The following is a 17,586-nucleotide window of genomic DNA, read 5'->3' as shown; positions in this document are numbered from 1 at the left end:
GGTGACACAGGGAGGGTCATGAGGAAAGCCTAGACCTGTATTGTGTTCCTGAGGCACCTGAAGCTTGCCTCACCATATCTTTCTAAGGGATTTGAACAGGAGCCTACTGTATCGAAGGGGGCCGTGGGGAGAGATGTCTTGGTGAGAAAACTATTCAATGGGGCTGTGTGTGGCCACACCTGCAGTGAAGTGTGGAGAGAGCTAGGCAGGAGGTTACTCTAACTGCTGCAGCCCACACCTCGTCCACTCGTCGCAGCCCAGAGCTCACTTCTCAGTTCAGTTAACTGAACTTGCCTTGGATTCAACAGGGGATGGACAACCGTGGAACTTCAGCCAACAGAGGGCTCAGGTTCCTGAGTTGCTCTGAATTCTTTTCACTTTTGTGGAATCGCAGTTTTTCAGACCAACTTCATCTTGTCCAGTATCTCATGGTGGACCTTCAGGCTGCCTTGAGAGGAAGAGTTTGTTCATATTTCAGGTCACTCCTTCATGGACAGGGAGCAGATGTGGAGTGAGGTTGTCTGGGTGGAATGTCTATGAAGGCTGCTTCTTCTTCTTAAAGGGGGAAGGAGCGTAGCCCAGGGTCAGGAAGACGATCTTCTGTGTTATTATTAAACGTCCTATGACACCTGTTCTGGTTAATTAGGTGCACCGTGGTGTGTACCTTGTTCTCCTGAACAGGGATGTGTTGCAGAGGAGTTGATCACCATGGCAACTGGCTTAGGCCTGATTCTCAGATTGTCTCTCCGTTATTGGGAGCTGGCAGGGGAAGGAGCACAGGTGGTCTGTACTCCCACAACCAATGTAACATGACAATTCCTGGCCCTTGTTTAATCCTCTGCAGCCATCACTGGCTGTGAAATGACAGAATCTAAGGGACAGGCACCTACTTCTCAGACTAGCCCCCCACCTCCGAGAAACAGATGTCCTGAGTGATGACAGTGACTCTGGGCACTGGGGAGGGGGTGGCAGGACCTGACCCATGTTACGTATCTCCTGTGGGCTGTTCTGAGATGCAGGTGCATTCTGGGCAAGTGTTATGGGTTTGTATCAGGATTCCATTAGAGAGATATTTTCCGGTATTTTGTTGTGTTTTGTGAGGCTAGGAAAGAAAGAGGAGATTTATACTGAGCATCAGGAAAGGAAGACTGAGGAGGAGGTGGGGCCCTAATATTTTATACAGTGCCTGTCCACAAAGGGCCTTTGGGTGCCTAGAAGTTACCTTGGAGAAGGTCCCTACCTGCTAGTATGCCAGCTGAGGGGCATTTCTCACACAGTGGACGTCCACACAGTTCCAGGTCTTGGGAGACAGCCTGTGAGGCTTAGGTGCCGGGGGTGCCTTAGGGAGGCTCTCCAGGTGAATGCTTGCTGAGGCAATTTCTTCTCGGCAGACAGGGGTCAGGGACCTTGGTGGATGGGCGCAGAGTCACCAGTGGAATAATTCTCAACTGGAGTTCAGGGCATGAAAATCACTTGAAGACATTTGCACGCTGCACAGTTTCCCTTGTCCAAGTGTCTCTCACCTGTGGAGATGTACACACTGATGTCGCAGAAAGCTTCAGTCGCATTTGCCCTTTCTCCTCCTCCATTCACTCCTTTCCTTTGCCTCAACAGCATTTCCAGCGCTGGGAACGGATGTGACCATGAACCCCGGTGCCTCCTCGTCTACTTTCATGGCAGTGCTCTTTCCTCCACCCATTCCTGGCGCCCAGCACCACCCACCCAGGGAGCAGCACCTGCCACCTCCCATCACCCCAGCATTCCCTCCTGGCAGCAGCCTGCTGCTGCCAGCTTTCCCCAGGACGCCTTTGGTGGCTAATGCTGGCCGTGGCCCCAGTGCCCCTGCAGCTGGCAACCTCACTGTCCAAGTCAGGTCACAAGGGAGGCCAGTGGAGGCCCCCCAGACTCAGACCTTTATCGTTACACAGGACCCCCTCAATTGGAGCGCTCCAGGGGCCCTCAGTAGGAGTGCTGTATGTCCTGCACCCGTATTCTTAGCAACCCCTGTGATGGAGACCGTTGTGACTGCTCCAGCTGTTGGAGTTACTCAGGCTGGCAAGGGAGGCTAGACCGCAGGCGTTCCTCCTCAAGCTCCACCACCAGCTGCCCAGCTGGACCCTATCATTCGTCCAGTGAACTCTGTACCATGGCCACATGGAACTTCCTGGGAGGGCAACCTGGCCACCAACCAGTCCTACGCCTCGCAGGCTGGCTCCTCAAACCCCCAGAGCGTGTACAGTAACTTCCGACGTTGGCAGCGCCTCAAGCCCCTGGCCAGGACACACCTTCCCCAGAGTCCTGATGCAGAAGCTCCTTCCTGCTTTCTCATGTGAGTGAACGCTCAGGGGGTCCTGAGCGTATCGGAGCTTTTAAATAAAGAGGAACTGGGAATGGACTCGCAGGTTAGGTTTCTAGGGATACTGGAAGCAAGGTCTGAGGGCGATGACCACGCTATGAGAAGGCACATTGTCGGTCATATGGCTGAGCCTGCCAGTCCATGACATCATGACTGAAATGTGCCTTATCTCAACGGAGCCCACCACCCTGTGAGTCTAGCCAACTTGCTCTTCCATGATTCTCATGGTAATATGGACTGCAGACTTGCAGTCAGACAGGGTCGTGCTGTAAGTTGAGGAGCCAAGGAATGGATGCTGCACTCTCCTGTGGTGCCGGCTTCTTTCATACAGGACTTGAGTGAACATGGCCGGCAGAGGTCACTTCGGAGGAGGGGGAGGAGCGCGGGCCCAGGAGAGCGCTTTGCATAAAGCGCCTCGACTTCCTTGTTGTGGAGAATTCCAGGAGGAACAGGGTGATGGTAGAGCTCTCCAAAGGGCGTGGGCTCGTTCCCACTGGAGTTGTGAGCCTGGCAGGCATTCCCATCCTAAACCTCCGGTCCCTCGTAAAAAGGGGACAATCACATGTCACTCAGAGGACTGTGCAGAAGACTCCTTGGGCTAATCGATGAAGTGTTAGCAGATTGCCTGGCACATGCCACGCCTCGTTGATGACAGTGATGTTTATTATGAAAAGGCAGCCTTGAAGAGGAAAAGAGCTCCCCAAGGAACAGTGTCCCAGCTCTAGCCTGGGAGTGGATGGTCATCCTCGAGTGAGTGTGAGGCGGTGTCAGCAGTAGCCGGGAAGGCTTGTCTTTGCCCTTCCAGACACCTGCCTCTCACCCTCCTGTTGCTCAGTCATGCTGTGTTGAGTGGTGTGTGGTCCACGTTGGCGGGTGGGGTCAGTCAGGTGGGGGCTGGGCTGGGCTGGGCACAGAGACTGATCCCGAGGTTTTACAGCTCAGGGCTTCGATCCCTGGCCCGCCTGAAGTCCACCATGACGCTGGAGGAGGGACTGTGGAGGGCCGAGCAGGAATGGCAGCACAAAAGCCACTTGGAACGGATGATCTACTACGAGATGGCAGCAAAGTGAGTCAGCGTCCTGGGCCCAGGGGCTGCGTGGAGGGTGAGGCGAGTGGGTGAGGGCAGGGTCTGGCCGTGGGGGTGCTCATCAGAGAGGACAAAGGAGAAGGCCTGTCACCCAGAACAGGGTCCCCGCAGCCCAGAGGCCCTACTGTCCTCGTGAAACCCCTCCCTCACCTTGAGAGTTTGGGTCTTCTGTCCTTCCTCCACCAGGAGCTCTGCCCTCCCCTGATTGTGACCTACCCTTGCCTTGACGTGAAGGTCTCAGGACGGGGCAGGGTGAAGCTGTGAGTCCAGTAGGGGTCCAACTCCGGCCACCTGCCAGCCTGCTGCTTCCTTAGTGGTGGACGGCTGGTGGCCACTGACATAGATTTGGGACCCCCTCTCCTCATGAAAAGTGGCCTGAGTGGGTACCGTGGCATCCCTGAAGAGGCTGAGGAAGCCAGCATGATGTCAGCCCAAGGGTCTCTGGCCCTTCCAGTGTTTGCTCCATGGTAGTTCCCTGGTTTAAGAAACAAAACCAAACAAATGAGCGCCTCTCAGAGGAAAGGAAGGCATCTGCTCTAAGCTCAGCATCCACATGGTCCAGCCTCTCCTAGGCCCTGTCTCCAGGTCTATATTCCAGGACGCTCAGTCCCAGCCCAGGGTCCTGGATTTGGGCAAGGACCCCTGTGGGGAACACATGCCTGTTCCAGCCTCTGGCTGTCAGCCCTTCATGTGGTTCTGGATGGGGATGGGGGGGCATGGGAAAGTGCCCCCTGGATCAGCCATGTGTCTCATTGACCTTGTTCAATTCAGCGACCTGGGTCTATGCTGTTGAATGCCCTCCAGTGCTGGTGAGGCAGGAAGGGTCCCAGATCTTGTTATCGCTTCCAGGAGCAGCTCTCTGCTGTGGACAGCACCTCACAGGGCCTTGACAGCCCCAAGGCACATCCTCTCCCAATCCCTCATTCCTGGCTGCCTTTGTTGGGCTTCAGAACCCAGGCCTTTTTCTCAGGGTGGCCTGTGCCTCTGTCACCCCCCAGGTTCATGGAATTTGAGGCTGAGGAGGAGATGCACATGCATAAGTTGCAGTCGATGCAGTGCGCGCAGGACCTGCCTCCTCCAGCCCCACCGAAGCTGGATCCTCGGGGGCCCCCAGCCCCGAAAGTGGGCCTTCAGCCGGGCACCCAGGTTCCCAGTGGAGTTGAAGGCACAGGTAACAGGGGCCTAGGGTTGGCCACTGTCCCAATGTGGATCATTTTCCTTCAAGACAGGGGCATTGGTCTTTCAAGCCAAACAGACACCGAGGCGGGGGTGGGGGCGTGGGGTCTCAGCTGCCCTTTGTCACTACGGGGTATTGACTTGGTCAGTTTTGTAACTCCTCTCACACCTCCCTGTCAAAGGACCCCACAGAAAGTCTGCCTAAGAAGTGGGCCTGATGGGGAGACACCTAGAAAATTGGAGGTTCCCCACTTCCTTACTTGTGACTCTCGTAGATGCCCCCCTTACCTCCCCTCTCTAACTGTGCATGAGGTTTCAGGTGGTCCTGACCCCGCCCAATCCCACATCAATGTCCACCAAACAATGCCCTCACCAACGTGCACTCGGTGGTCAGGAAGTGGACCGGGAGTCCTTCACCTTCCTTCCCTTCCTCCTGCTCTGCCTCAGCCTGTGCTCCCAGGATGTCCAGCCCTAGGGCCCAGCCCTCCCACCCGAAGCCACACAGATCCCAGGGGCCCCAGGAGCCCAAAGCACCCGAGGAAGAGATTCCCCCTGAGGCTGTGAGGGCGTATGTGGACGGCATGGAGGCTCTGGTGAGGCCCATCCACTCAGCCACAGGCGAGTCAGATGCAGAATGGGGAGAGGATGGAAATGAGCTGAAGCAGGAAGAGGACGGCACCTACTCGGACCTGGACTTCTTGAGCCACATTGACAAGCTGTGTTCCCAGGAGGACTTTGTCACCGAGGTAGGCTGGGCCTGGAGCCTGGCGTCGAGAAGATGCCAGTGCATGGAACTCTCAGCACCCAAGATCTGGGTTCTGCTCAGGCCGATGGGACTTAAGCTCAGCTCCTGTTCCTGAGCCAGGTGTTAGGGGAGGTGTATGCAGATGTATGTGTGTATATGTCTGTGTCTGTCTGTGTGTATGCCTTTGTGTGTCTGTGTATATGCCTCTGTATATGTGCTCTTTTGTGTGTGACTGTGTATGTGCATGGTATGTGCATGTTTGTGTGTGTGTGTGTGTGTGTGTGTGTGCCGACCATCCCCGCCTTGTGGAGGAGAGAGGGGTGGGTCTCTGCTTTTCACTTTCCCTCCTGGCCTTCTTATCTCACAGGCCACTCTTGGCCAAGGGTGCTCACAGTGTCTTCTTTCTCTCCGAGGTGGAGCCAGTCATTCACCCTCGATTCCAGGCAGAATTGCTTTCCTCAGACCCACAGCTGGAACCCTCGGCCCTAGTTGAGGAGATGGAGCAGGAGGAAGGGCTCATCTCCGAAGAAGTGAGTCAGGGGAGGGAGAGGGACACTCAGGGAGCCAGGGGACCCTACAGGAGGGGGGGCGCCAAGTGATTCAATGGACAGGGAAACCCAGATGACCCAGGGGAGCCAGAGGAGGGAGGGATACCTGGTAGAACAGGGGAGACAAAGGACACCCAGGAGGACCAGGGTACGGAGGGACCCCAGTGACCAGGGGAGAGGTAGGGCCCCAGAACAGGAGGCCCACATGGCTCTGTCCATCCCTCCCCTGCCTGGGAGGCCTGGCATGGGGAAGGGCCCATTCTGGGGTGGGTGCAGTGCAGGGTGATAGGAAGGAGAGGATGGGGAGCCGGGAGGGGAGGGAAGGACACAAAGCTGGGAATAAGGTGCAGGAGGATGGCAGGAATGCCAGAGTGTCTGTATTTGGATTCGAGTCCTGGGGTCACCCATCCCCTCCTCCCCCCCAGGGCCATTGTCCCACCGCCCAATGCTCCTCCTCTCACACGTGTGTGTGGAGCCATCACTGTCCTCTTCCCTCCTACCAGCTGGTGCAGAAACGACTCCTGGCCTTGAAAGAGGAGGAGGGTGTGCAGGCAACCCTGAGTCACAGTGCACCCGGAATGGGCTCAAGTCCTTCTGAGTCCGACAGCGGCCAAGGTGCCCAGAGGCACGACCAAGACCCCCATCTAGGAGTCAGTGATGAAGCCTGCCCACCAGAGATGGATTGTGAGGCTCCTCATAGGCTCATGGGAACAGACACTGGCCTGAGGAGGCTCAAAGACTTTGTTCCCTCTCGAGGATGTCAAGAGGTCTCTCCATTCTGGTCCGCACGGCGCTTCCCTCTCCAGGGTCAAAGGCGCACTGGCCCTCTACTGCAACCCAGGGGTGCGTCTGTTCTCAGAGAAGCCTATCCTGTTTGGCGGGTCCGAGGGCCCAAGATCGAGTCCAGTGAGGACGAGGTGGATCTCCCCACCCTGGCCTTCCTCTTAGGCTCTCAGCAGAGCCAGCTGCCTTGCGGGCTGTCCCCGAGTCCTGCCCCTGCCTCCACCCTGGCCTCCCGTGGAGGTTGGGGCGCCCAGAGTGGTCCCCAGGCCCACCCCCCTCAGAGAAGAGGCCTCAGCCCAGCTCCACCAGCCGCTCCGAAGTCGAGGAAGCAGGCTGTGTGTGGACGCGCAGCCGCTGCTGAGAAGCTGCCCATCCCTGGGGCCGGCCTCGGGGTCTCTGGGAAGCCAGCCTTGGCTCTGGGGCTGCCTCGCCCCTCACAGTGGAGAAAGAGAAAACGTGACCCGTTTGTCACACAGAAGCATAGGAAGAGGAAGAAGAAGCCCTGCAGCCAGTAGGGAGCCGATGGCCCGGCCCCCCAGGCTGAGGCCCCCAGGGCGGCCCCCAGGGGAGCCTAGGGGCTCCTCCTCATTCCAGTGCTGCTCCTGGATGATGTGGGGGGAAGGGACAGAGGGAAGAACCACCAGGGCAGGGAGCGGGAGTGGGATTGTGGGGGGTTAGGGAGGTGGGGGAGGTGGGTGTGGGCAGGTGTGGGTGGGAGCAGGACCTTTGGAGTGATGTATGTACATTATGAATACAGATAGTTTTGGTGGAAATGCTCTCAGGCCACTGTCATCTTGTTCGTGTTGAGCTGCTCCACAGAGAGCGATCCTGAGAGGAAGGAAGGATGGGGGAGGTCACAGGAGCTATGGATCTACAGGTGGCCAAACCTTTCCTCCACATAGACAAGGAGTCCTCGGGCTGCCCCTGGGAAAGCACAGCTCTCACTTTCCCCAGGGACCCCCTCATCATCCCCTTCTCTCAAGCCTGCTTGGCTAGGGGCCTTGTGGGGCATCTGTACCATCTTCTGCCTCCCTGAACCGTCTGGGTAGGCAGGGCTGCTTTTGTGCCTTTCAGCCCTCTGGACACTAACCTGTTTCTAGAATGGAGCCTGGAGACAGCCCTTGTCATTATGGAGCTTCTCTCTGCTTCTCTGAAGTGGCCAGGCAACGGCGCTGGGATGTCCTCCCGCTCATCCAGGGTTTCCTGTGTGGGTGGCCTGACCAGAGAGGAAACGTCTTGGCCATGGGGACAGAACTGTCTGCCTCGTCGTAACGGGAGCATCCTCTAGTCCCACTGGGATTATTGCAATGTGGAGAGTGCTGGAGGCAGCTACCTCTTAATCCCAATGAGGATGCAACAAGGGGAATGGGTGCGGGGAAGTCCATGGGGCCCCCGTGTAACGTGTGTATAAGGGAAATGACAGTTGGGCCCCTTTGTGGAACTCGTGGGATTTCTGTGCAGCAGCATCTCGTTCAACTGCGGGAGGAGGACCCATGTGGCTGTGGCTGTGGGGACTGGCCTTAGGGGCCTATGGGTGTGCAAAGACACCCCAGAACAACTGTCCCTTCCCTTTCCACCCGTGGCTGGACATGTGTGTGTATTGGTATCAACACTGATTTGTATTCCATATAAAACAGTCCCCCCTAGCAAACGATGACCGAGTTTCACAAGAACAGCTTGCTCACAGGGGCAGCAGGGGTGGGGGAGAGGTGTCTGTGGCCCCAGATCGGGGTGGGAGCTGGGATCCATGCTGAGGAGTGTGGAGGCCTCAGTCACCATCCTGTGGGTGCCGGCACAGACTTCGAATCATCAGAGCAGGGGAAATGACCCGCTCATAAGGGTGAGATGAGAAAACAATGAGGGGCAGGGAGCAGACCCCTGCTGTCTCCCCGAACTGCCCCACTCGCCGCCTGCTTAGCCCCCGTCATGGCTGCGCTGGTCCACCTCTGAAGCCCCTTCCTCCTAACGCACTCAGATGCTCTGATGCTTTGTGAACCCGCCCTGGGCCTCACCCACCTTCCCTGCTGGCCAAAGCCTCTTCTCCTGCTTTGGAGCTCTGATTCCTTTTCCAGGACCCAGGCAGGGGCTGGGACAGCAGAGACTCCTTAATTCTCCCTCCTCCTCCCTGAGATCTTGACAATCACCTTTGTATGTTTCTATGATTTTAACTACTGTAGATACTTCATGTGAGTGGCTATGATATGTCCTCTTAGGAGTGGCTTATTTCACTTAGCATAATGTCTTAGAGGTTTATCCATGGTTTAGCATGAGACATGGTTTTATTTTATTTCAAGGAAGGAAATATTTCATTGTATTTATAGACCCCATTATCCATTCATCTGTTGATGGACATTTGGGTTTCTTTACATCTTGGGTAATTTGGATAATGTTACAATGAATGTGGGTGTGCAAATACTTCTTTGAGATCCTGCTTTGAATTCTTTTGGATAGAGACCCTGAAGTGGCAGTACTGGATGACATGGTAGCTATATTTTTTTATTTTTTATTTTTTAATTAAAAATTATTTTTATTTTTGCGGTACGCGGGCCTCTCACTGCTGTGGGCTCTCCCATTGTGGAGCACAGGCTGCGGACGCGCAGGCTCACCGGCCATGGCTCATGGGCCTAGCAGCTCCACGGCATGTGGGATCTTCCCAGACCGGGGCACGAACCCGTTTCCCCTGCACTGGCAGGGGGACTCTCAACCACTGTGCCACCAGGGAGGCCCCTATTTTATTTTTCTCAGTATGCAGGGCTCTCACTGTTGTGGCCTCTCCCGTTGCGAAGCGCAAGCTCTGGACGCACAGGGTCAGCGGCCATGGCTCACAGGCCCAGCCGCTCCGCGGCATGTGGGATCTTCCCAGACAGGGGCACGAACCCGTATCCCCTGCACTGGCAGGGGGACTCCCAACCACTGTGCCAACAGGGAAGCCCACAGCAATGTTAATTATATTTATCATGCTGAATAATACAGTCTTGAGCAACCACTGGGTCAAAGAGAAAATCAAAGGGGAATTTAAAAAGAATCTTGACAGAAACTAAAATGAAACACAACACACCAAGATTTATGGGATGCAGCAAAAGCAGTACGACAGGAGAAGTTTAGAGTGGTAAATGCATACATTAAAGAAGAAGTAAAACCTCAAGTAAACAATCTCACTTTAGGCTTCAAGGAACTAGGAAAAGAAGAAAAAAGTCATCTCAAATTTAGCAGAAGGAAGGAAACAGTAAAGATTAGAGCAGGAATAAATCAAAAAGACAATAGAAAAACAATACAAAATAGAAAGAAAATGAAGTGGTGTTTACTGAAAAGATAAACTTGAAAGACTCTTGGCTATACGAATTAAGAACAAAATACAAAAGACAATCAGAAATGAAAGAGGAGAAAATACAAGTGATGCCTCAGAAATAAAGGAATCATAAGGGTCATTTCCCAGTTATGCCAACAAGTGGGATAACCTAGAAGAAATGTATAAATTCCTACAAACATAAAACCTACCAATGCTGAATCAAGATAACATAGAAAGTCTGAACAGTCCAATAACAAATAAGGAGGTTGAATCAATAATTTAGAACAAAACAAAGTAGAAAATCCAGGACCCAATGGCTTCCCTGGTGAATTTTGCCAAATATTGGAAGAAGAATTAATCCCAATCCTTTTCAAACTCATCCAAAAAACTGGATAGGAGGGAACACTTCCAAACTAAAGTTACCCTGATACCAAAGCCAGACACGGACACTACAAGAAAACAAAATTACAGCCAATATCTTTGATAGACATAGATGCAAAAATCCTCAACAAAATAGTAGCAAACCAATTTCAACAATAAATTAAAATGATCATACCCCATGCTCAAGTCAGATTTATTCCTGGGATGCAAGGATGGTTCAACATACACAAATCAACCAATGTGATACACCACATTAACAAAATGAAGGAAAAATCATATGGTCATCTCAATAGAGGCAGAAAAGGATTTGACAAAATTCAACATCCTTGCATGATAAAAAAACGCGGAACAAATTAGGTGTAGAAAGAATGTACCTCAACACAATAAAGGCATATGAAAAAGAAGAGCACAGCAAACACCTTACTCAACAGTGAAAAACTAAAAGCTGGCCTTCTAATATCAGGAAGAATGCAAGAATGTCGACACTTAGCACTTCTATTCAACATAGCAGTGGCAGATGGAGGATTAGGCACGAAAAACAAACAAAATGCATCCAAATCAGAAAGAAAGAAGTAAAATTACCTCTGTTTGCAGGTGACATGATCATTCATGGAGAAAATCCTAAAGATTCAACAACAACAGCAATAAAAACTGTTAGAATTCATAGTGAGTTTAGTAAAGTTGCAGGATATAAAATCAGCATATAGAAGTCATTATAGAAGAGGAATGACCTACCCATAAAAGGAAATGAAGAAAACAACCCCATTCTTAATTTCATTACAAAGAATAAAATACTTAGGGATAAATTTAGCCAAAGAGGTGAAAGATCTATATATTGAAAAGTATAAAAATTTAATGAGGATAATTAAAGATGACACTGGTAATATGGAAAGACATCCCATGCTCATGAACTAGAGCATTTACTATCATTAAAATATCCATACTACCCAAAGTGATCCACAGCTTCAATGAAATCCATATTAAAATCCCAAGGAGGGACTTCCCTGGTGGGGCAGTGGTTAAGAATCCACCTGCCAATGCAGGGGACACAGGTTTGAGCCGGGGTCCGGGAAGATCCCACATGACGTGGAGCAACTAAGTCCACACACAACAACTACCGAGCCTGCAATCTAGAGCCTGCGAGCCACAACTCCTGAAGCCCGCGCACCTAGAGACCATGCTCTACAATGAGAGAAGCCACTGCAAGGAGAAGCCCGTGCACCACAACACAGTAGCCCCCACTCGCATCAAATAGAGAAAGCCCACAATCAGCAACAAAGACCCAACTTAGATAAAAATACATAAATAAACAAAATCAATTTATTTTTTTAAATGGGCAAAGGACCTGAACAGACATTTCTCCAAAGGAGGCATATCAATGGCCAACAGATGTATGAAAAGGTGCTCAGCATCACTGACTGTCAGAGAAATGAACGTCAAACCACAAGGAGATATCACCTCACACCTGTTACAATGGCGATTATCCAAAAGACAAAAGATAACAAGTGTTGACGATGACTTGGAGACTAGGGAACCCTCGTGCATTTTTGTGGGGTATGTCAATTGATACAGCCACTAAGGAAGACAGTATTGAAGTTCTTCAAAAAATTAAAAATACAACTGCCTTATGACTCAGCAATCCCACTTCTGGGTATACAGCAAAAGGAAATGAAATCGGTATCGTGAAGAGACATATGCACTTCCATGTTTACTTTTCACAGTAGCCAAGATATTGGATCAAGCTAAGTGTCTGTAGATTCATGAATGGATAAACAGAGTGTGGTATAGAAACAGGCATATCTCGTTTTCTTGTGCTTTGCAGATACTACGTTGTCTATAGATTGAAGGTTTCTGGCAATCCTGCACTGAGTAAGTCCATTGGTGCCATTTTCCCAATTAGCATTACTTGAAAATTAAGGTATGTACATTGGTTTTTTAGATATAATGCTATCGCACATTAACACACTATGATACAGTATACACATGACTTTTATATGCACTGGTAACCCGAAAAATTCATGTGGCTTGTTTTGTGGCAATATTTGCTTTATTCTGGTGGTCTGGAACCAAACCTGCAATAGCTCCAAGGTATGCCTGTATACAATGGAATATTATTCAGCCTTTCAAATGAAGGAAATACTGCTATTTGTGACCACATGGATGAACCTGAAAGAGATGATGCTGAGTGAAATAAGCCAGATACAGAAAGACAGCTACAAACACTTCATGATACTACTTTTATGTGCAATCTAAAATAGTCATAAAATAAAATAGTCATAGATGTGGGGTGCTTCTAGAACAGTGGTTGATAGGAGATGAGGGGATGGGAAAATGGGCAGGTATTGATCACGAGGTACAAAGTTTCAGTTATGCAAGGTGAATAATTTCTGGAAATCTAGTGTACAACAATGTGTATATAGTTAACAATGCTGTATTGTGTACTTGTAATTTGCTAAGAGGGAACATCTGAAGTGTTCTCACCATAAAGAAAGCAGAAAGAAAATGGTAATTATATGAGGTGATGGATATGGTACTTGGCTTGATTGTGGCCATTATTTCAAAAATGTATATGTATATCAAAACATCAAGGTGTATATCTTAAATATATATTTCTATTTCTCTATTATACCTCATTAAAGATGGGAAGAAGAAAGAAATGAGGTAATGATCCATAGTGCAACAGGGGTGAACCTTGAAAATTATGCTATGTGATAGAAACCAGACAAAAATGGTCCCATACTGTATAATTTACATGCATATGAAATATCTAAATAGATATATCTATAGAGACAGAAAGTCGATTGGTGATTGCCCAGGGGTTAGGGAGAAGGCGGCATGGGGAGGGCTTCCCTTTAAAGCAATAAAAAATATTTTTGATCCACACAGAAGTAAGGGTTGCACAAAACTGTGAATGTACTCGATGCTATTGAATTGTGCCAGTCAAAACGGGTAATTTTATCTCAGTAAAAAATAAAACTTCTCCCCAAGTTACTTTTAGTTAATTGACTGTGTCCAGACAAGTTTTAATATGAATCATATCGTTAAGAACAAACAGCCTCAATTCACACCAAATACACATTCAGTTTAGCAAGGTATCTGTTTTCTAATGGTGTTTTTAATGTCCTAACTTTAGCATACTACCCCATCCTATCGTTGTGGTACAGCAAATGGCATGAGCCAGAGGTGGAAACCTAAATCAGACCTTAGAACTCTAACTGAATTTTTGAGACAATGCAACTGGGGGGTTTATGTGTTTTTGCTTCAACATATTTGTACCTACAATTTCTCGTCTTGTTCTACCTGACTTTTAAAAATCTTGGATTCATTTATCTTCAAATATGTAAAGGGTTTAAAAAAGCAAGTAAGTGTCTAGGTATTGTTAGAAAAGAGATAATTTAATGAGGAGCTTTCCTTAGGAGTCATATTTTATACTGTTAGAAGAATGAGGCTATCAACTGAATTCTGTCCCCCCGAAATTCATATATTCAAGCTCTAACAAAGTGATGGTATTTGGAGATGAGGTCTTTGGCAGGTAACTAGATTAAATGATGTCATGAGGATTAGGCTCTATTAGTGCCCCTATATGAAGAAACCAGAGAGTTTTTTCTGTCTCTCTCCACCATATGAGGACACAATGAAAGGACAGTTGTCTGCAAGCCAGGAAGAGAGCCCTCACCAGGCAGTGAATTGGCCAGCACCTTGATCTTAGGCTTCCAAGACTCTAGAATTGTGAGCTGTTAAAGTCACCAAGTCTCTACTATTATGTTATGGCAGCCTGAGCTATAGGAGTACTAAATGGAAGAGATATGGAGGAACCCTAAACGAATATTGCTAAATGAAAGATGCCAAACTGAAATGGATACATACTGTAGGATTTCAGCTATATGACATGCTGGAAGAGGTAGGGCCCTTAAGCTCTTCTGGATGATACTGTAATGGTGAATGATTGTCATACATTCGTTAAAGTCCATAGGATATACAACAGAGTAAACTGGAATGTAAACTATAGATATTAGTTAATAATAATGTATGTACTTTGTTTGGCTCATCAATTAAAAAAAAAAATGTCCCACACTAATGCAAGACGTTAATAATAGGGGAAATTCTGGGTTGGGGAATAGATGTGAGGGGGTGTATGGGAACTGTATACTCTGCTCAAATTCTCTTTCAACTTAAAACTACTCTAATATACTCTACCAATTTATTTAAACAACCTAAATCTAAGTTGCCTCATCATATTGTCAGGTTATTAACCATCTTACAGTTTTTCTATTTGACCTACTTCTTTTATGTTCATTTCTATCTTCTTTTATCCTTGTAAAAAACATCCAATGTTTTCCATTATTTCATCTCCCAGCCTAGTATCTTTTTACTTATATGTCTTTCACAGACTTTCATTGGAAACTACATTACATATCCTTCACTTGTTACACTCTATACCAAAGACTATTCTCACCACCTCCCTCGTAATGCTTGAACCCTGGCTATGACCCATCGTCACCTCTGGACAGACAGTTTCTGCTCTATTTTCTGTCTTCTGTCCTTCTGGGCCACTTCTATCTACCATCATTACCCAACGAACTGACTTTGCAGATTCTATATGCCAGTGTGTAAGACTTGCAGTGTCTTAAGAAGTATCCCAACTTCATGATGATGATTTGGGGTCATTCCCAAAGCACGCGGGATCAAACATATTAAGGGACTTTTACAGGACAACGCACATTGGTACTTTTCTCCTATTAACAGAGTAGGAAATTGTGGGTTGATTGGCAGCTATTTTGATTAAGAAAGCAGGATATGAACACTGCTTCTTTGCTGGGGTACTTGGCACCGCTCTTTCTCGTGCTGGGACATATTTTGCGCCTCTACAGCCTGGCATCGAGGCGTACTGATCAAACTAATTTTTGGCTTTATTGGATACGTTCACAGTCTGATTGAAATTCTGGTACATACAGGGTACTTCATCATGGTTGTTCATGTCTGAACCTCAGCTTCATCACCTGCAAAGTGCAACTAACAGCATATCTACTTTGTGGGGTTTTTATGGATTTGGCAAGCGTCATAGTGCCTGGCACATGCTACAGACTCAGGTGATGCACTAATTACTCACATTTGCATTTTCAGTGGATCCTTCCCACCTGGACAGGGTGACTCACAGTGTTGTGGGAGAAAAAGCAAGACAAACAGCAAGGGCAGCATGGGCCAAGGGAAGGAGGTGAGAAATGACATGCAGGGGGGCCTCATGCTGATATCACCAGAGGGCCCATAGTGAGCCAGGATGTGGGGCGAGACTGGCTGGTCAGTACGACCAGGCCAAGAAGGGCCGTGTGAGGGGGCTTAGCTTTTACCTTGTGGTAGAGGCCATCCAAAGGAGAAAGTGAAAGATGGGTAGGTATAGACTTCTCCCTTAGGAATTGTGCTCGGGGTCTGTTTATGTCCTGGCAGGGCCCATTCAATGAGTTGGCCCCTCCAGCACATTCTAGAGAGGACTGGCCATGTCTGACCTTCTGGAGATACAGCCCTGAACTCCTGGCCACCTCACTGAGGAAAGGGTTCATGGGGGAATCAGCCTCACTCTGCATCTGTCCACCAGTCCTGCACCCTGCACTCCAAGACCACTCACTTGCAAGAGGCACAACCAGCTGCCAGAAGAAGTGACATTTCCTGACTCCTCTGGCTAAGAATGAGCAGAGTATCGCTGAACATTCCAGGGGAGTAGCTGCCACAGAAGATCAGGATGCATACAAGCCATAGAAGTTCAGAAGGAACAAAGGTCAGCCCACGTGGGAGTTCACATGGGCGTCTCACAGTCACCAACATACCCTCGACTTTCCCTTCCAGCCCAACACACACTCCCCCTGCCCACAGTTGCTTGTGCCACCATCACACAGCCCCAGAGAGCTCAAAACATGCCCAAACACACAAGCTCCCTACCTATAAGCAGATGCCTGTGTGTCCAGAGCCCACCTGCTCCAATATCATGCACTACAAACCCCAATAAAATCACAGCCACAGTCTTGAGTACAAAAACACACCCCCAATGGCCCCTGATCATCAAACACCTAAATCCTCATATCCCACAAAAATACACCCAACCACATATAACCCCTCAATGCAAACACACAAACAATAGCCTTCAATAATAGCCAAATACATTCAAATCAAACTCACATACTTCTTAAAGTAAGAGAGAACCCCCCAAATCCAAATATAACACATACAGTCCCCCGACAGCTGTCAACATCCACATATGTACAATGCCTCAGAAGCTGAGACAAACACAAAATACCATCAGAGAGACACAATGTTTCCAACCTTCTACTAAATACTCCCTCCACAACTCATGATGACCTCACACCGCCCAATACAAACATACACACATCTCCCTCTTGAGATACTAGAAACAGCCTCCGTCACATCCCCTGATTATACACACACAGCTGGCAACCCCAATTTACACTGACAACCCAATCTCTGCAAATTCCTCCACACCAAAAATACACTCCCTTAACTCTTACCCTACAGGATGAGCATGTGGTATAACCACTGTATTCTGAATACACACCGATCCAACACCCAAAGCATTAAAATGCATACCCCTACCTCTTCTCAAATGCCTGCACACATAGCCTCAAAACACCCAGAACCAGCCCAGCACCCAGCCACATCATGCTACACCAACCGTACACTCACAAAGGCACTCACGCCCCTCATCTCTCCCCAGATCACACATACACAGTCTCTACACAGCTTTCATATTACCCACACAGCCTTAACCTATGATAGAGGCAGCTCTACCAGGGGCATCATGGCACCCCAAGAGGGCAAATACTGCTGAGGTAAGTGCCTCTTATGTTGTTGCATTTCTTGCTGCTGTTGCGAATCATCCCTTGATTTCCCCGAGGCTGACTGGGGAACCCTAAACAGGAAGTGGCAGCATATGAGTCAGGGAAGAGGGAAACTCCATTCCAGGTGTTCCCTGTCACCATCCATTGTACCAAAACCTTGGATGACCAGCATGAACACGAAACAGAGACATGTAACCATACCATGATAGAAATGCAAATTTTTCTAGAAAAAATTTCTCCAACGGATAGGGGAGAAGTGGGTTCCACATGATTATAAAGCCATGCTGTTACAATTCAAAGAAACATCAGATACAGTACAACTGGCATGGGACTGCATCCGTGTTGTAGCTAGATATGAAAAAGATAATTTTTC

General features: G+C 49.0%; 1 pseudogene; it reads left to right on the top strand.

Annotated features, from left to right (window-relative positions):
* Nucleotides 1-1,643: 1,643 nt before the first annotated feature.
* LOC131760855 (NUT family member 2G-like) lies at nt 1,644-7,210 on the top strand (annotated as a pseudogene).
* Nucleotides 7,211-17,586: the final 10,376 nt, after the last annotated feature.

The sequence above is a fragment of the Kogia breviceps genome, chromosome 8, assembly GCF_026419965.1.
Source record: "Kogia breviceps isolate mKogBre1 chromosome 8, mKogBre1 haplotype 1, whole genome shotgun sequence".
NCBI lineage: Eukaryota > Metazoa > Chordata > Mammalia > Artiodactyla > Physeteridae > Kogia > Kogia breviceps.
Note: the sequence above shows the minus strand (reverse complement) of the source record. Positions and strands in the feature narration are given on the sequence as shown.